Genomic DNA, 21,611 nt, shown 5'->3' with positions numbered 1-21,611 from the left:
ATGAATATGTCTGACAATCATAAACATGCAGACGTGCTGTCTCATGGCTGTATGTGCAATGTGAGGTTAAAGGTCTCTCAAATGCCACATTAAGTGATCTCTCACCCAATGCATTCTCTTGGCATTTCTCCCATTGGTGGATTGACAGCGAGGTGTGAAACCAGAACCTAAAAACATGCGGCACTGTATATTATATTTCCATTTGTTCCAATCTCATAATAATGAGATTAAGTCATTATTAATATTAATATTAATCTGGTTTCATTGCCAGAGTTTAAAGGTACTTCTTTAATTAAATTTTAAACCCCAAATTGTATGATTTTATTTCGGATCATTCCATTAATGTGGGCTATTTTTTTTATCTTTATATACTATAGGGAGAGGCATAAGATTACATGCAGACTGATAAGTGAAAGGCAATGCAGGTTGTTTTCACAATGAAAAAGCTGGGTTTCATGACAGTCGAGCCCCATTTACAGAGCTCTAATGATGCCAGAAGATCTGATTGCACCGATAGGAGGTTTGTGTGTGTGTGTGTGTGTGTGTGTGTGTGTGTGTAAGTGAGCGATAAGCCTGGTTGGTGTGTGGGCAGAGATGGAGGTGTTTGCACTGCTCTGAATGGACCTGCGGTTAGCTGACATTGCTGAACTTTGACCAAAGAAGCATTCAAAGTGGACACGATAGAGCTAGGGTGACATTGCCAAAGGTGAACTCCATCATGCTGATTAAGGAGAAATGGAAAGTTTAGGACATGTCAGTCAACATCTGAGACTACAGACACTGGAGAAGTCTACAGGGAATGAAGCTGAATAATTCCTGGCTTCAACTTCCATGTTGGCTTTCTCTTAAAGTCAAGAAGGAAGGAATAAAGGAGCAAGATTTGTTACTTGCAGTCTCATTTTACATTCCAGCACGGTTGACCCCGTGTTTATTAGCTTAACCTCTGTTCAGAAAAGCAGCTTCATTTGTTAAGACCTTAAAAGCACAAACTTCTGCTATTTCTGACTCCCGTTTGCCACAATGAAGTTCAAACACTATTCCCGGCTCTATGCAGACAGTGCCTCACATATTGTTCTTAGAAAGACAAATTTGTTTTATAATTTATTTTTTTCTAAGGATATATTGTGGTCTGTCAGGAACTGCAAAGAGTAGTAGACCACATTTTAACCAAGAGCAAAAGGACTGCAGAGCAAAAAGACTTATTTGTACACGGAGGTCATTTTTTCATAGGCACAAAGGATTCCCTTCCCAAAATGGTAAGCTATTGATTATTCTTTTCTGTTCTAGAAAGAATAAAAGTTACCATGTTTTTTTGTTTTGTAAAACCGCAGATGGCTTTTTCTTCAACACCAAGAAATGTTGTATTTCCTCTTGCTGACATGATCAAGTGTGATATAGCATGGCTGTTCTCAAAACAAAGTCCTATAAATTGCATGCTGCTGGATACAATTACTGACCCTACATACCTACAGTAATTAGCTTCATCACAATATGATCTTTTGAGACTGAGCAACAAGCTCTTTCAACTTATTGACCCTATTGAACCTTTTTCCTCATCCTGGAAATAAAAATCTGTTTTCCCACACTGAAATGCAAGAATATTGACTGGGAGATTAAGACATCTATTTTCAGAGTTTGAATTGGAGGCAGAAATGTCATAAATTCAGATACCCTGAGCTTTGTAGATTTCTCATTTATAACATCCCAAAAACTTCTGCTAACTTAAAACTCTTTCCTTATCCCAGGCTTGTAGTGACAAATTCATTCTAGCATGTAGGGTCACTGACAACTAACCAGAGTTCCTCACTTCTGAGGAAGACACATGTGCTCATCGCCACCAGCAGGGGCACTGTCTCTGCTTTAAGCCCATGGTTTTCTAACCATATTACATTAGCATCAGACAGCCATTAAAACCATCTGTGTCTGCAACACTTTAACACATTGAAGTCTACTGAGGAAATCTTTGTTCACTGATGCCGACATATGATTCTGAACTGTGTGTGTAGAAGAAAAGAACCCTTCTTGAGCATATTTCAAAGAAACTGATAGACAGGCAGACAAACAGAGATAGATAGATGAACCTTTGAGCTATTTTAGAGAAATGTTTTATCATTTGTTGGTCTACATTCTCTTCATTAATCAAGATTCACTTGCACAATTCATGTCAAATTTACAAAAAGTGTACTGTGTAAAAAAATAAATAAATGTGCTTGACAAAAGACTAGATGTTTTGAGAGGTAAGACTACTGCACAGAAAACTATATAATACATTTTGAGCAACATGACATTAGCAACTGATAATGTAGGAAACCATAAAACAAAACTGAGAAAAAAACTTTAATGCTTTATTTGTCTGCCAAAATAACTAAAATCTTAATTTGCTGAGTTTCCTTGGCAGAATATTGATGAATGTGATTAATTGTGATTAGAATAATGTGACTAATTAAGCATGTATTAATTTATTTATAATATTTAATTGAGTGACAGACCTAATACACAGACACAGGACAGAGAGACACAGGAGAACACAGAGGGTCCAATAGTTGCTCCAAGTGCATTGCCAGGCCAGGAGCAGAGCTGACAGCTGTTCGAACAAAGGCTAGTTTCCCACTCATCTTTGTTCTGAGTGGCACTGTCAGTGAATACACTGCACATTGCATCATCAAACATTGAAACACTCCGACTAGGTAACAACCATGTGTGCACTTGACACTTTTTTTAACAACCCAAGAGGCACTGACATCATCACACAACAAAACAGATAAAATATTTGGGCTATTATGAAGTAGACATTTTTAATGTTTACATTCTGAGAATAGTCACACAATTTTTTTTCTCAAAAATAATGTAAAAAGAAGAACATTCAATCAAGAATTATTTATGCAGTCATGAGTTTTATCCCTCAATGCTAACGACTAAGCTTACTTCATTCCCAGAAGAACCTCCCTCCCATTTAGGACCCTTGGATCCAGGGGGTCTCTATCACTGACCCCCCACCCCATTCTGTATACGCACTCATAAGGCGTCTCTGCGTCCCTATGTTTCCCAGCCTAGACCCCTCCCCCTACCACCACACGCACATCTTCTCATCACCTCAGTTTCTCCATTCTCCTAAACGGATACAACCCATCAGTAAGGACAGCGCACTGAACCGAGAACCGTTCACCACCCCCCCACCCCATTGCAATGAGAGAGAAAAGAGCTGGCAGCTGACAGCAGAGCTACACGAGGAGCAGCAGACTAAAGAGAGAAGCACTAACACAAACCAGCTGCTGCTCTCCGTAGCTGAAGACAGGACAGAAACCTTGGAAAGGACTAACACCCTCTGCCAGGTAACGGATGCCGGCTGATCCACAGCTGCAGACAAGCCCACCATGTGCGGAGTTACACCAAACTATCAGCGCTCAGAACGAACGCTACTGTATCTCCCCCTCAAGCGGAGCTGGAATAATTGCTTAAAACAAATGTGGACACTTCCCCTATAAATCATAATGATCAGCCTAAAGCAAGTCAATGCATCAATAGCAGCCTTAAAAGTCCCTGGCTAACTATTACACTGTCAGAAAATGTGTGCAAAAACTATACCTTTATGGGTACAATAGCTTGTCACTGGGCAAGTACCTTTAAAGGTACATCATTTACCCCTAAAAAGTGCATAGTTAGTGTAGTATACTTAGTGCATACAAGTAAGTTTAATTAGCACATACTTAGTGCTAAGTGCATACTTAGAGTAGTAATATGCACCCTTAAGGTACAAATCTGCACCTTTTAGAGGGAGATAAGGTACTACGTTTTCCTTTTAAGGGTACTCCACCTAAAGGTAACATTTTTGGACAGTGTACAATATGACTTATGAACAGCTTTTTTTCCCAACAGCATTACAAAGTGGCACAACATCCTTCAAATCATCCTTCAGATTAAGCATTAAAAACAAGAACAAGTCAAAATGAATAATCCATTAAACACTGCAGCACTCATAAAGAGTACAGCGTCATTTAATCTGTCACACTAACAGGTAGATGGAAATGACTTGGAGCATCACACCTTACCTTAGTGAGACAAAACCTCCTCTACTGGCTCAGAGATGTACCTCTGTCTAGGAATTGCGATGTGTTGCCAAACAAAAAGTTAAAAACATCAGGAACACTAGAAGTGCTTTTTAATTTGTAATTTTCTTTAGACAGATGACAGTCCTGTCATTCTCTCCTGTTTCTCCGCTCTCAATGAGAGTGCTCCATCCAGCCTGTGAATGTCTGCTGATGCTGAGAGAGGGAATGAGTAAAAGAGAGAGAGAGAGAGAGAGAGAGGGAGGGTGAAGTCCCTTTCTTTTAAACAGACACTTTGCGGTCAGACCCCACTCCCACCTACCACTCTTATATACACCCCCCTCCCCTTTCTCCCTCTGACTGGAAGCTGAGGAGCTGAAACGGGATGCCTCAAGGCTTGAGGCGCGAACTCATACACACGCACACACACACACACACACTGAGAAGAGAGGAGGAGAAAGAGACAGCGAGAAAGTGAGAGAGAGAGAGAGACCATTTACTATAAACTGGAGCAGCCAATGATTGGATGAAAGTGATATATCCCAAGCTGCATTAACATACATTTCAGATTAGAATTAACTGGGAGGATAAAGAAGGAAGGACCTTGTGTGTTTGATGACGAGCATGACACGGCCGATGATGGGATTATGTATGGTGATCAGCATAATCAACCTCTAATCCTCCAAATCCAACCTTGCTATGAAAAAAAAGAAAGCGTTTTATTCAAGGTTGGATCTCCTTTTTTTTAAAACCTTAAATGCCTCTCCTGAGTGGAACCATCTCTGTGCCGCAACCTCCGGCTTTTCGTGCTCCCCTGCGCTTCTGTAAATACTCTTCCCTTTCAGAGTGCCATCTGCACTACTCACAAACACCTCCCCCTACGTGCACTGCAGGTAGAAGAACATCCAGCCAAGCCAGGTGCAATTACTGGACTATATGGCATCCAGCGTTTCGTACAAACAGCAGCTTTTCTTGAAATAAACATAGAACAAAGAGCCAGCAGATCTTCACTCCAGGCTTCCTCATTCAAATGAGAAACATATTTCATTAGAAATTAGATGATGCCTCTCATATTGTCAAAAACTGACCTTTAGTCCTCTTGGGGGGCAACACGGAGGTACCCGTGGAGACGGGGTGCTTGAAACCCCCAGAGAGGAATCAACAAGGTTTTTTTTTTTTCTGGTGAGAGAAAAATCAACCCCCATCAGCCTGTGCTCAATAAGTCATGAATCTGTGATGATTTGCACAGTCGACATGGGATTTTAATCTAGGTCTCATTTCAGAAAGAGAATCATTACATTTCAAATCAAGCACAGCCACTGGTAAAATTCAAATGCAAGATTCTTTTTTATTTTTTTGTCATGAGGCAAAAATTATATAAATTTCAGGTTCGCCTTGAATGGACAAGTACAATGTGAGGAACGGGAAATGAACAGGCATAGGATATTTCCCTAGGTGAACTCCACAGAGACATGCTCTTGGTAATGGTGTGCATGTTTGTGTTTTTCTGCAAAAATATAAATGTGGTGGGTGGTGAAAGGAAATTCAGCCAGAATGAGATGTGAACTCCCAAACCTTTATAACAGACTTTATGGAAGTGCATTAATATAACGCCCACCATCATGTCATATATCCAGTCAGTATGTCTATCTATTTCTGTCTGCCAATATGTGCAGAACATAATACAACTGAAGTGCATGAACATCAGTGAGTGATTCTGTGTGTGTGTGTGTGTGTGTGTGTGTGTGTTTACATATCTTTTTTTATCTTTTTTTCTCATGGTCTCCATCTTTCTGAGAATACGTATCACCCCTCTCCATCTGTTCGTACTCTCACCTTTTTCTCACACTCTTTCCTTCACTGAATCACAGTGCTTCACAGGGAATAGCAGTGGAAGCGGGAGCACTCTGGGTTCATCAGGCGTCCCTGTGCTGTTGACATCCACGGGAAAATGCATCCACCAACTGATTTCCCAAATGACAACAGTGTGCGCATCATTCCCCAGCAGCCAATTTCTTCTAGCCAAAACCAGACACAAGCTAAAGGAACCCAGCTTTTATTTGTGAGAAGATGTTTAGACTCATTATAGTGTTTAAAAAGAGGCACATTTAGATCCTCTTAGTCAGAGGTGGATTGATTGATTGATTGATTTGTTTATTTAAGTGTCAAACACCAAGGTGCCCAGCCCTCATGGGCTTATTAGACACTACAGTAATAATTTAACAATTACCTCCAGATAGCCACGTGACGTAACACAGAACCCAACATAACATAACTAAACCAATAAAAATAAGTACACATACAAATAGAGATGGCTTGTCATATGGGATACAAAATACTTTGCCGCAAATACCAGGCCTTTTCTATAAATTTGGCCAAAGCAAAAACATCATTTTCAAACAGCCAGCACAAAATCTCCCCTTCATATTTCCAAAATATATCAGGATTTTTTTAACTGAATTGATTCAAAAAGAGAATTCCTTAAGTAACAATATAAAGGACAATAAAAAACAAAATGAAATTCATCTTCCAAAACTTGGAGATCACAGAATTCACACAAACGTAAATGTTCAGGTGTACCTTTAAATCGACCCACTTTCACTGCCAGAGGTAAGGTACTAGTTCTCAATTGAGCACAGAGGGACCTCTGCCTTCTCTTTAGATGAAGGAAAATATAAGGTTCTTTAACATAATCATTCTTAAACTGAACATAATTTCTTAATTTTGGCTTCTTCCATATATCCTGTTTCCATTGATCTTCATATTTACTTAATCTTTGTCTGACAACATTTATATTACATTGGAGATTATTTTGATACATTATATGCAAGTCAGACGCAAACAGTATTATTGAAACCTCTCCAGACCAGGGGTGATGCTTTACTCTGTCCCAATCAAAAATGTTCCTAGATAGCCTTTCCTGTGGCAGACTGACAAGACGGTTCCACAATCGCACCATTTCACACCTTTGTTTTACAATACATGGATCCCATCCTGCATCCCCATTAACAGCTACCTTTGCTGCATATTTATGCACACCAAGAAAACACCTTAAAGCACGATTTTGAACAGAGTTACAATCAAAAACCTCTTCAAAACCCCAAACTCCTGCAGCATAAAACAAAACTGAGTCAACCAAAGATTTATACAATTGTGTAAATGTAGAAAAAACAAGATCTGTACATAGTTTCATTTTGCTCAACACAGAACCTAATGCTCATCCCGCAGACTCTGCTAGTATTTTCCTTCCCTCTATAAACTTCATATTTTCATCAAAAACAAAACCAAGATATTTATAATGAGGAGTATACTTTAAGGGCACAGGGCTAAACTGAAGTGTATGAATACTCTGTAATTCACTTTTTCCCCGAAAATGAACAACTTGTGTTTTTTCGCTATTAATAGTAAGACGCCATTTACTACACCATAAACTCATTATAATCAGCATATTTTGTAAATTCACTTCATTTTCTGCTATCAAAACAATGTCATCTACATAAAGCAGAATACTTAGATTCATGTCCTCAATTGGCACACCAAAATTACCCTGCTTAATTTCTTGAGCTAAATCATTTATATAAAAAGCAAGAGTAAGTCTCCCTGCTTCACCCCAAAAGGCATTGGGAACCAATCCATTCTTAAATTATTTATTTGTACACAAGCAATGGGGTCTTTGTAAAGGGCTTTTATAGCATTATACAATTTTCCATTGATACCCGATGAAAGTAATTTAAACAGCAAAAGATCTCGGTTAACACAATCAAACGCCTTTTTGAAGTCAACAAAGCAGGCAAAAGTACTTTTACCCTTGTCCAAACAAGCTCTTCCACACAGAGGATAACACATAAATATGAATCTTGTAAAAACACTGCTGATGTTTATCCTTCTTTTACCCTGTTGTCTGTCTCTGTGTATTTTGGCAAGTCTTCAAATTTTGGATGGCACTTTTGCAAATTCTCTTTTTCCACACCAATTTGTTAAACTCCCTCTGGCTCAGATTGCTACAGTAGCCACGCCCCAAACTTTCGCTATTGGCTGCGCCGAAATATGCAAATACATAAGCTGACAGGCATGTAGGACATTCATCATTGGCCCTATCCCAATTGGAACACTTCATGTGCACTTGCGGTCTTACGGGCTTACAATGGCTGCCAAGTGCACGTGTCCGTTAATTCCACGAGACCGTAGGGTGTCCCATTTGTAATTTTAGCGTTCAGAAGGGTGCTCGCGAATGCCCCCTTTGCAGCCGTTATGCACACTCAATCTATTTTAAAAACTGCATAACTACTGCCAAACTACAGAAAAATTTAGCTCCCTAGTCCGTTCCTTAAAGCTTTTAAAAGAGCTTTTTCAACCATTTATTAAACGCAAGGCAACAGGGAGCTGCACTATACTTTCATATAATTCTACTATTTTTTCTTACAGTGTCTTGGCCCATATTTTTCCACATTACTCCACATTTTCTGGCTATAACCAAATCTACATAGAGGTACAGGCTCTACCAATTAAAGAAAAGGTTGCTGAGGCACAGCTCACAATCAGTTAATTTACCCACGTATTTGGTGGCAGTCCATTTGAAGGAAGAGCAAGGGCTTGACGGCTAGCAGGGCACTTTCTATCAGCACAAGTGAGATCTAATTATGAGCGGAGAAGCCCTGCCTGCAGCTAGGTAAAGTTTCAGAAGAGAAGGGAGCAATGATGAGACAGGACTCACAACTCACAGTCACCCTCATGACCTGGAGAGACCTGTTTACTTCATTAAAAATGAATTCACAGGTAATACTGGCTTGTGTCCCATGCCCTCCCTCTCCTCGCAAGTCTTAGCTTTATCTATTATGCAGGAGGGAGCCTGTGCAGGACTGGTTAACTGAGGGAAGGTCATTTTGACAGCTTGTAGAAGTTACTCTTGGCCACTATCTTTGCCACAAGGTCTGGGAAATTAAAACACTAATGGACTGTGTTAGTGTTAAAAGCATAGATTAAGTCGAAGGAGAATCAGTGAAATGGCCATCAGTGATGGGCCTGCAGTCATAATTGGGCTTGATTCATAATTTATAAAGCAAAGATAGGGATTGGCATGAATTACGGATGGCATAGGAAGAGGTGAAAGGCTATTTTCTACTCTCCACTGTTATGCATTAATCCAGCATAGGCAATGCAGTGAATTATGGTCATTAGTCTTTAAAAATGAAAAATAGCCATTACAGCCCTCAAGGGTAGCTTTTTACATAATACCGAGACCAAAACAAGAGAGAGGATGAAAGAATTGTTGCAGACACATGCGATTTGGTGATATAGTGAGAGACAGTGATGTTTCAGACCACACACAGGTCACCATTGCTGTGCACGTGCATAAAAAGCCTGTAAATTTCTGAGGACAAAGAAAACAGATTAGGCTTTTCGGTGACCCCGGTGACCTGACAACCTCTGAGGGATTCAGACCTCAGGAGCCACGGAAATTGTGTTAGACTTTGTTTCTTCTTTTGTTAGCCAATAGTTAATGAGCATCTCTCTGGCACCAAACTATGTAAATATCCATAAAAATTAAAGATTAAAATGCTCTCTGGGAAACCGCACTATACCATGCATGATCACACTACACTGTTTAATCTATTGTTTTTACCACATTTACCAAAGGCTTTTTTAGCCATTTTCCAAGATGGAAAAGAATGACATGCAGCCTCAAAGAACATTTACTATCGTTCAGGGTAATTTAGAAAGCAGAATCTGCATCTTTCATTCTATTTCAGTTCTGTGTGTTTTTACAAAGACATGGTGGGATATGGAAATGCCTCCTATAATAGCTCTGACCAAATTATAGTAAAACAAATAAGCCGCATCTTTCAGAGCAGCTCACGACATTGTGAGTCCAGTGAAAGCAGTGGGTTGGGGGTTGACAGAGACATCAGCACTCAAAGAGGAATCTATAGAGTGAATAAGAGATGGACGAATGCTCAGTTCACATAGCTTCTGAGACACAAAGGCAGCACAAACACTCATACATCATTAACATGTATGCAAATACCAGCAATGTTTGCAGGCTGGTTAATGAATATCCATATTCTGTATGATGCAGGTTTAATGCTTACTGTATATACATATACATTCTCACATATAATTGAATCCTCTCTCCAAAGAAATCAAATAAAGAAGACACAATATTTTTGAGAATATACTTCTTTATTTTTAATGCAGACCCCGTCAGAATCAGCAGAGCATATACAGTGGGGGAAATATTTATTTGATTCCCTGCTGATTTTGTAAGTTTGCCCACTTACAAAGAAATGAAGGGTCTGTTTTATGGTATGTTTTTATGGTATGTTTATTTGGTAACACTTCATAATAACTTTAATGAATAAATCATAAATGGATCATTAGTTCATATATATTCAAGAATTAGAAACTGAAAAAATGTGCGTGTTGATGTTTTCTAATAAATTTTTTAAACATTATCTAATGTTCAAACAATTCATTATGTCATGTTAGTTAAAATACTTACAAATGCCATTACACTTTCAATTCCATAGGATCAAGCACTTTTAAAATAAAAAAAACAAATGATTTTAACAGATAAATTGATTAAAAGCTTGTATTAATGCACAACACTTGAGCTGCTATTGAGATGTGATATACGGGGAAAGTTAGGGACAGGTTGGTTGTTTGGGTAGGTTTAAGGGTTAATTAAAGGGTAAACAGTCATTTTGTTTATTATAAGGGAATGTTGTTACATTAGCTAAACGTCCAATGCCCATAAAGATGCTAAATGATTAGTAATCATTTATAAACATTTACAAATGATGAATAGTTTAAACTTTAGATTGGCATCTGCAAAAACATAAACAAATGATTGATAAATTATTTGTAAAGATGTGTATATAGGGTAAATTTAGGTCTTTCTGGACACTTTTTGCCATTGAGATGACTGTTCATAAATGTATTAATGATTAGTAAACGTTTATAAACTATTATAAACTATAAACATATGATGAATAGTTCCCACTTTAGATTGGGTAAAAACACGAACAAATCATGTGTAAATAGAGGTCTAACAAACAAAGACCAACAAATGAAGATCATATGATCTGAAAGTTTACTAAAATTTATAAGGATTTCAATTTACATTAATTAATCATTAGGTTATGTTTAGTAAACATTAATAAGAACATTATCTCATATTTTAGCTATGTGACTATATATTAACTAATGATCTGTTTAGCATTAAATAATGTTTATTAATAAGACACAGAATACCAACCAAAACAGCCAGAAAAAACACATTATACAAAGGTTAGAAATTTATTTGCATTTCAGTGAGTGAAATAAGTGTTTGATCCCCAAGCAAAACATGACAAAAACATAACCCTTGTTGGCAAGCACAGAGGTAAGACATTTTTGTAGTTGGTCACCAGGTTTGCACACATCTCAGGAGGGATTTTGATCCACTCCTCTTTACAGAACCTCTCTAAATCCTTAAGGTTTCTTGGCTGTCGTTTGGCAACTCAAAGTCTCCGCTCCCTCCACAGATTTTTTATAGGGTTGAGGTCTGGAGGTGGCCTAGCCAATCTCACATACAGGGATAGGTTATGGCACTGATTCTTGCATACTATTTAAATATTTATGCAACAATCAGGGACATAGCAATGTTTATAACATGTCAAATTTCTATGTTTTTCTCCCTGTTCCCCTTTCTGGAAATAATTGTCAAATTCTAAGAAAAAAGCTATAATTAGTGCCCACTTACCTGCCTTTCAGGAAATCAGTTACTGGGTGAGCATTATGTCATCTAATTAATATTCATGAGATAGGCTTATAAGTTTTGTAATGTGTCTCTTCTTCTCCCCTACTGAGAAACTCTTGCTCTAGTATTCCATACTTCATTAATATGTACCTCTTTAAATGTCTCATACAACAATTTTATAAGATGCAGAGGGGAGAGACACATGTTAATACTTTAATGAATCTGATTCAGACCTCTTCTCTGTTTGGTGACTGATGTCCAACTTTCTCTGAATGTCTTATATTTCGCTCCTCTCTTCATCTCCCCTTCTTTTCTTTCAAGACACCTCACCTTCTGTCCTCCTCCATCACCCTTCCCGCAAACAGCTCTGATGGCATTTTACAATGTCCCACAGATACCATGTAATCTCCAACCCACCATCAAATACAACATTTCTGAGGAAAAAGTGTTTATATCCTCTGACTTTCACCAGCTGTGACAAAAGACAACACTCTTATCCAATGCCCCCTGCCTCTCCTTCCTTTCACGAATAAATAGAGTAATACATCAGTTAAGTGATGGTGTGACACTTTTATCACAAATGTGCAGTCTTTCTCTTCACCCTATCGACTCAGGAAATATTGAACTCAATATGAGCGTCTATCCAGGCCCGTAGAGTATAAAGCCATATCTCCGGCAGTGCTGGGAATGAAGCACCACTGTCAGTGCTGAGTAGAGAGACAGACTTCCAGTTTGGACGGACGATTTATTCATATGAAGCAGGTAGAGGCAGAAAACTGTGTGTCAGGGTGTATTTCTGCAGAGATTAAGATGTCCTAGAGGTTTATGTATCTGATTCTTCTAGCTAGGAGTGCAATAACACATGTTGACTGCATGCCACAGACAAGACTAAGCTTTGCACATCCAGTGAAGCTTTACAAAGTTGTCTTTTCACAAGCGAATGACTACAAATCCTTTAGTTTAGGAATTTATTTGATCTGTAGAAATGTCTTTCACTGATTTTGTAAGTGTACTGTTTTTTTGTTTTTAACTTAATCTTAAATGACATATATCCATATATATGTGTGAGTTTGTATATGTTGGCCATGAATGTTAAGGAATTATATTTTTCAAATTTGAAAATATGAAAACATAATTTAAACCAATATATATATATGGGAAAATACATGTAAAAAATGTATAAATAAAATCAACCAATATATTCTTAGTTTTATAGAAATCATACAATTAATTAAAAAACATTTATGAAAATATATGTTAAAATCTAAGGTGTTCTATTAGAAACCTTTAGACATTTTACTAATTATTATAAACACACACACACACACACACACACACACACACACATATATATATATATATATATATATATATATATATATATATATATATATATATATATATATATATATATATGTGAAAATAGCCGCTGAATGGATTGAAAGAGGGTTTGGGAGATTTCCTGTATAGTCTCTTTTAAGACTAGGGTTTTGCGAGCTGTCTTAATTGTGGATCATCTTTACTTTCACTGGCTCTTTGTCTCTTTTTTGCATGCATCTCTGCTTAGATGAATGAGAGGGCGAAGAAGGAACAAAGAGCAGGATAAGAGGTATTTTACTGGCAGATGAGCTGAGTTGAGGTTATGGCAAGCTTCTCTGTGGAGAGCTGCTGGGAAAGCTAATGATGGAAGTTATCTTAAAAATACTGATTTTAGAACAGCTCCATTCTTCCAAAAGGTATACAATACCCACTATGAGAGAGACAGAGGAGCAGATCACAGATCAGTCTGAAAGTGTCTTCTGTCAGCACTGCACAGTCAATTCAATATTAAATACAGTATGTCAGCCTCTACAAAGTGTGTGGTGTGTGTGTAGTCTGTGCACCTCTCTCGCACCCAAACGCCTGTTCATGTAATGGAATTCTGTACTATAATTACAAAACAAATGTAGAGTAACTGCAATCTGTTACAGTTACTGAGAAAATATTTTATTAAATTACAGTTATGAAAATGTTAATGATTACAAAGGGGGTTATTTTCACACACACATACAATTATGATGGAATTGTAGGCAGGTATATTACAAAAAAGCAGTTATGTTTGTACAGGTATATTACGTGCAAAATTTAAGTGTACATTAAGTATGTGTGTTAGATAAATAAGTGTCTGTGTATATAGTGAGTGAAGTGACATTCAGCCAAGTATTGTGACCCATACTCGGAATTTGTGCTCTGCATTTAACCCATCCGAAGTGCACACACACAGAGCAGTGAACACACACACACACACTGTGAACACACACCCAGAGCAGTGGGCAGCCATTTATGCTGCAGCACCCGGGGAGCAGTTTGGGGTTCGATGCCTTGCTCAAGGGCACCTAAGTCGTGGTATTGAAGGTGGAGAGAGAACTGTACATGCACTCCCCCCACCCACAATTCAGCCATTTATGCTGCAGCGCCCGGGGAGCAGTTTGGGGTTCGATGCCTTGCTCAAGGGCACCTAAGTCGTGGTATTGAAGGTGGAGAGAGAACTGTACATGCACTCCCCCCACCCACAATTCCTGCCGGCCCGGGACTCGAACTCACAACCTTTCGATTGGGAGTCTGACTCTCTAACCATTAGGCCACGACTTCCCTTCAATGTGAAAGTGACGTGACATTCAGCTAAGTATGGTGACCCATACTCAGAATTTGTGCTCTGCATTCAACCCATCCGAAATGCACACACACAGAGCAGTGAACACACACACACACACACACACACACTGTGAGCACACACCCGGAGCAGTGGGCAGCCATTTTTATGCTGCGGCACCCGGGGAGCAGTTGGGGGTTCGATGCCTTGCTCAAGGGCACCTAAGTCGTGGTATTGAAGGTGGAGAGAGAACTGTACATGCACTCCCCCCACCCACAATTCCTGCCGGCCCGGGACTCGAACTCACAACCTTTTGATTGGGAGTCTGACTCTCTAACCATTAGGCCACGACGGTGGCGTTATATAAATATAAAGTGTAGTGTGTTCCACACTTATTATCAATTGTTCATTAGATGGAGGGAAGAAACTGTTCCTGTTTTTGGTCGTTCTGGTGCTCAGTGCTCTGTAGCGTCGACCAGATGGCAACAGTTCAAAGAGGTAGTGTGCTGGATGTGAGGGGTCCAGAATGATTTTGCCAGCCCTTTTGCTCCCTCTGGATAAGTACAGTTCTTGAGGGTTGTACTGATGATTCGCTCAGCAGTCCGGACTACCCTCTGTAGTCTTCTGAGGTCCGATTTAGAAGCTGAGCTGAACCAGACAGTTACTGAAGTGCAGAGGATGGATTCAATGATGGTGGAGTAGAACTGTTTCAGCAGCTCCTGTGGCAGGTTAAACTTCCTCAGCTGGCGAAGGAAGTACAACCTCTGCTGGGCCTTTTTCACAATGGAGTCAATGTGCATGTCCCACTTCAGGTCCTGAGAGATAGTGGTGCCCAGGAACCTGAATGACTCCACTGCAGTCACAGTGCTGTTCATGATGGTGAGTGGGGGGAGAGCAGGGGGTTTCTCCTGAAGTCCACAATCATCTCCACTGTTTTGAGCGTGTTAAGCTCCAAGTTATTGAGAGTTTTTTTTTTTCTCAGAAGTCTGTGTTTCACTCCATCTTGAATCGCGCTCGTGGAAAGCGTTTGAGAAACAGTGTCTCTTCCGTGGCTCAGTACGCTTTCAACTCGTCTCGAGCAAGACTGTACGGTATTCACATTACATGATTAGACAGATTTTTACGCAGAAAGGGCGACAGCGCACCGCATTAAAATAAATGATCATTCAAGTTTTCTTAACAGCCGGCCAAATTAAAAAATGAAACTAAAAATGTTTTTGTGGCTTTTATCCATAAAGTTACTTTTATTGTATGAGGAGATCGATCATGCTACACTATGCTAAGTTATGAAAAAAAAAATTTTTCTCAAAATCTTTAATTTTGTGTTCCACGATGAAAGAAAGTCATACGGGTTTAAAACAACATAAGGTTAAGTAATCCATGCTAGAATCGTTTAAAACACAGAGCCAATGTTTTACATATTGTGTACTGTATATCAGAAACCAGCTGAACCAAATTAAGTTTGACTCACACAGGAATATATATTCTGTAAAACAAAAAAGTACAAACTATAACATTACATGAGAGATAGATTGCTTTATTCACCTTTGAAACTTTAACTTTGAAACAAAAATAATATGAACTGCCATGTCTTTGTCTATTCATAGAGGAATACTGTATATGAAGACAGATGACCTTATTATATAAAGTGTATTTCAAACTATGATTAGATTATTTGGATCAGCCATATTCTTTCTTCTCATTTTCTTACGAGTGAAGATCTAAGTTGTTTTTTAACACATATCTATGGGACACCACAATACAGTAGTTATAAAATGCATAAGCGTTGTAGGAAAATGTGTAACTAGATTGCTTTGTTTTCATCTCATATCTGGAAATCTGGACTATTTTTTCCATTTGTTCTGCTTCAGTGGTTTAATAAAATAAATAACTCTGTATGGCCAGTCTCAGGAGACAGCTCTGTGTTACAGGTCATTGGGCCGGCGGGGGTGAGCACAAAAGGAGACACAGCGTGTGGGCTCTCACCCTGGGTGGGACCTTAGACCCCCCCCCCCCATCCAACCGTGCTCTTTTTGCCACTCACAGCAGCAAACATACGGACACTCAGAGCTACACTGAGGGCAGAGGAAGCACTGGTGAGAGCATTATATTGTTATTGAACAGTGTCCTCAATAAATAAGGGATCAAGAGTGAAGCTTATTGCTTTGAGGCTTTGATCAAACAACTTCAGTTTTCCATGTCGAGATCTGAGAGCAACAGATAATGCTGTGATTTTGAAAGGATTGTGGATAGAGACAGCTTCCATGAAAAGCCTGTGCCATTAGATCAATGCCAGAAGAGGTCTAGGGTAATGTGATTTTCAAAGTGCATGGCATTTATAAATGTACTTGAAGTTTGACTTTAAATATAAATGTACATGACATTTTTAAACCAAATGCCAATCTTCCAGAGATCCAAGATTTACATATAATGCTTGAAAAGAATAGTTCATTCAAAACATAAAAAAGATTAAAAAATGTCTTGAAAAAGCACCATACATGTTGCATGAAAGTAGTCTATATACTGTAACTTGTGTGCTCTATGCCAAGTTTTCTGAAGCCATAAAATAAATGTTGGTCATTATCCACTGAAATACAACATGTACAGTACAGTACATCCATCCTGCCTCTCTTTGGTGGGTTCGAGAGGGAATGAGTGATGTTTGATTCTTCAACAAATTATTTACAGTTTGCTCATAAATCAGAGTTATCCAGTTCTCAAGTTCCACTTGAGATCGGACTGGTCTTATAATTACTTAAATTTTGGTTGTACATCTATCATACTGCTAAAGAGGAAATTGGACCATGTGTACATTATAATTTTTTTTTATCTTTTTTTGATACGTGTGGTGTTAATTTAATGTAATTTTTTTTTTAAGCTTGTAAAGCTCCAGGTACAATTAATTGTAATGCGTGGAAAAGAACAACCAGCTCAATATTAACATTTTCACTTTTTGTGTTCCACAAAAGAAAGTCAGTCATACGGTTTGGACCATCCTGAGGATGAGTAAATGATGATAATATTTACATTTTTGGGTGAACTATCCTTTTAAACATTTTTGTGCCCAGAACTAAGAAAACGCTTAAGTGCAATTAAAAGCAAAAAGTTAGTGAGTACAACAGAATAATTCCTCCCAGGTGTTACAATGGAACTCCAAATACTTTAAAACTGTTACATTTTGTGGACTATCATCAAAACCATATTTGCTGCAACGAGAAAATAAAAAGATATGCTTGGCTAAGTCCAGATGTCTCATATATATTGTTCCTTCAGCTGTCCACATCATTTTGACAAAAAGACTGTATTTTTATCGTTTCTTTAGTTTCTTTAAACATCTAGGTCACCTTCAGGTGCCAATCACACCTATTGTTTGTGTTGAAGTTCTCCCCGAGGATAAAGCAAGTGCAATTACAGCTTTAAAAAATTCCAACAGCAACACTCAAATCTCAGTGGGCTCTCAGGGGACCCAGGTGTTCTAAAATAAGAGAAACCTGCACTGCATACATTTTAACAGCTGCGTTAGCATGGCTCTCTAGTTTTCACAAAAGTCCAAAACAGAAATCTGCAGTGAGTAACTTCTTTCCCTTCACCAACGTTAAATGACTATTTCTCCAATTTTTACAGGGGGAGCCGGTTGCTTGGAATCTTGCTCTAGTGTTCCCTTACAATAAACTAGTTCAGATTTCAAAGAGGCCCAACAATCCTCCTAGAGTGGTACTGTTTATTTTCATACCTTACATATGGCCCTTTAATACATTCTAGGCAGATTTGCCAGTTCTTTTAAAGCACATATCATGTTCGACATTCATCCAGGAACAATCCATAGAAAACAAATGGCACCACTAGAACATAAAGTATCAGCACTTCATCTATCAAATGCTTTAATTCCACATACATAAAGGGATAGACAATACATCCTGTGGCGCCAAACCATATGTGTCACGTTCGGTGTTACAAGGAAACACGGAGAGGGAACCAATTGCTGGTAAGTCATTTATTAAGGGGTAATCCAACGGGGTAAACAGTCCAGGCAGGGTCAAAACCAGAGTATCCAATAAACCAGAAAACAGACAAGAACACACGGCAAGATCAAGACTACGGATTAACTTTAACATGAGACATTAAACAAGGACTCCGTAACAGACTCAGACAGACCGGGTATAAATACACAGAAGGATAATGAGGGAACAGGAGACAACAATTAACAATTATTATTAGTAACAATTAATTACTAAACAGGAGGAAGGTGACCAAATAAGGGAACAGGAATTTATAAGGAGAAAGACACCGTGAGAAAGGAGGACACCTAGTGGAAACCCAGGGAACACAACCCAGACACTGTGACAGGACCCCCCCTCTACGGAGCGGCTCCCAGACTCTCCACGACAAGACACGACACAGAAGGGAGGGAGGGAGGGAGGTGGACAGGTGGAGGCTCAGGGGGAGGGACGGAGGGCCAGACTCACTGAGAGGAACAGACAGAAACATAACAGAAACCAAGAAACACAAAACAGAAATCCATAAGGACATCATGTGGCACCCCCCAGGGCGGAGCAGAAGACCACCACAGCCGTGTGGTCAAGGCGGAAGCCCCCCAGGGCGGAGCAGAAGACCACCACAACCGTGTGGTCAGGACGGAAGCCCCCCAGGGCAGAGCAGAAGACCACCACGTCCTTGTGGACGAAGCCAGAGTCCTCCAGGGCGGAGCGGAAGACCCCCACAGCCATGTGGTCAGGACCAGAGCCCCCCAAGGCAGAGCAGACCTCCGTGCGGCTGGACCAACGGGACGACGAAACTCTGGTAATTCCCTGGTGTCCTTACTGGACTCCAGAAGATTGGTGCTGGCCTGACACTGCTCATGAAGATCAGAGGTGACTCGCCCTGACTCTGGAGGGTCAACTGGCACCTGACTCGCCCTGACTCTGGAGGGTCAACTGGCACCTGACTCGCCCTGACTCTGGAGGGTCAACTGGCACCTGACTCGCCCTGACTCTGGAGGGTCAACTGGCACCTGACTCGCCCTGACTCTGGAGGGTCAACTGGCACCTGACTCGCCCTGACTCTGGAGGGTCAACTGGCACCTGACTCGCCCTGACTCTGGAGGGTCAACTGGCACCTGACTCGCCCCTGGAGGGTCAACTGGCACCTGACTCGACTCCGGAGGGTCAGCTGAGACTCTCATCCTGTGCAGCGGCGCTGGGCAAGCAGCCATCTTGGGCCATGACTCTAGACAGGCGGCCATCTTGTACTGTGGTGCTGGGCTGGCGGCCATCTGGGGTTGTGGCGCTGGACTGACGGCCATCTTGTGCTGTGGCGCTAGGCTGACGGCCATCTTGTGCTGTGGCGCTAGGCTGACGGCCATCTTGTGCTGTGGCGCTAGGCTGACGGCCATCTTGTGCTGTGGCACTGAACCGGTGGCCAATTTGGGCATTGGCGCTGGGCTGGCGGCCATCTTGGGCTGTGGCGCTGGAACGGTGGCCAATTTGGGCATTGGCGCTGGGTTAGCGGCCATCTTGTGCTGTGGCGCTTGGCTGGTAGCCACCCTGGGCAGTGGTGCTGGACGGGCGGCCATCTTGGGTTATGGCGCTTGGCTGGTAGCCATCCTGAGCAGTGGTGCTGGGCTGACGACCACCCCGCCGGAAGAGACAGAAGTGGCTGGGGCATCCCACCGAAGCCGATGCTGCAGGTAGCGCACAAATTCCCAGAATTCCAGTGTCTCTAACTGCTCCATCTCCTCCTGAGACACTGGATCATCCAGCCCGCCATTGAAATAGTCCTTGAGGGCCGCATCGTTGTAGCCCATGCCCTCGGCCAGGGACCAGAACACCTGAGCCAGGGCACCCACTTCATTGCCCTCTTGGCGGAGGGCGGTCAACCGAAGGTACTTGGTTCGCCGCTCCGCCATCTTGGCTGGGGAAAGGAAAAATGACATACCGCTGGTTCCTACGGTGACGGAGTCCTTCTGTCACGTTCGGTGTTACAAGGAAATACGGAGAGGGAACCAATTGCTGGTAAGTCATTTATTAAGGGGTAATCCAACGGGGTAAACAGTCCAGGCAGGGTCAAAACCAGAGTATCCAATACACCAGAAAACAGACAAGAACACACGGCAAGATCAAGACTACGGATTAACTTTAACATGAGACATTAAACAAGGACTCCGTAACACAGACTCAGACAGACCGGTTATAAATACACAGAAGGATAATGAGGGAACAGGAGACAGGTGGGGAACAATCAATTACTAAACAGGAGGAAGGTGACCAAATAAGGGAACAGGAAGTGATAAGGAGAAAGACACCGTGAGAAAGGAGGACACCTAGTGGAAACCCAGGGAACACAACCCAGACACTGTGACAATATGACTTGCAAAATGTATTTGTGTTGTTTTATATGTGACCAGTGTTGTTTTAATGTCACACTGACTTCAACAAGTACTATATAACTTTTAATATAGTGTTTTACATTAAAACAATGCCCCAGATCTCTTATGTTTAGAAAGACATCACTTGTCACTTTGTTCAGTATATTCATAATGCATGTTGTGATACTTTTAAATGAGATGTAATAAACAGTAAATAGTTCATTACATTTGGGATATATATATATATATATCTTTTTATTAACAGCCACATCTGCCACAGTCATCCCAAAAATGTACTACTGTAGATAATAAGTACGAATTGTTCCCTTTTTGATTTGACACCCAAGTTATTTAATCATGTACGAATTGTGGGTTTATTTTTCATGAATGTGTATTGAACGAACTGTTTTTTATATTGTAAAGGGTCTGGCATTCTTACATGTTTCTGTTTGCGGATCAGGTAACGTTTGTAATCTACTGTTCAGAGATTCAGAACGATTAGACTCAGATGAGTCTGTAATTTCAGCACTGACTTCTGTTCAATAATGGAGAGCAGAGGCAATTTCCTCCTGAAGGCTCCAACACTTCCTCAATGTATTTAAATGAACAGACAGGAATTTTGACAAATCTTGGACAAGAATCAAATTCATTTATTTCTCCCCTCGCCAGGTATTACCAGATTAAAAACAATATAGTCAAAAAAAAATTGTACTCAATTTTTTCTTTTAAGTTATTTTTGTGGGCTTTTTTTATTGAGATACAACAGTAGAGAGATGACAGGAAGGCACTGGGAGGAGAAAGGGGGGAGCGGGATCGGCAAAAGACCCAGAG

The 21,611-nt window shown here is 40.3% G+C and overlaps 1 protein-coding gene across 7 annotated transcripts in view; it reads right to left on the bottom strand.

Annotated features, from left to right (window-relative positions):
* The window catches only part of LOC132139729 (tenascin-like), a 60,371-nt gene that overhangs the window by 26,676 nt on the left and 12,084 nt on the right, over positions 1-21,611 (bottom strand). For 3 of the 7 annotated variants that reach the window (XM_059548307.1, XM_059548312.1, XM_059548310.1), the window contains exon 1: positions 4,050-4,333. The exons of 2 other annotated variants lie outside the window; for them this stretch is intronic. The gene's annotated coding sequence lies outside the window, so the exon portion shown is untranslated. Of the gene's footprint in view, positions 1-4,049; positions 4,335-21,611 lie in introns of those variants that run through there. 2 more of the 7 variants (XM_059548311.1, XM_059548313.1) reach the window with 2 other exon arrangements.

The sequence above is a fragment of the Carassius carassius genome, chromosome 4, assembly GCF_963082965.1.
Source record: "Carassius carassius chromosome 4, fCarCar2.1, whole genome shotgun sequence".
Taxonomy (NCBI): Eukaryota; Metazoa; Chordata; class Actinopteri; order Cypriniformes; family Cyprinidae; genus Carassius; species Carassius carassius.
Note: the sequence above shows the minus strand (reverse complement) of the source record. Positions and strands in the feature narration are given on the sequence as shown.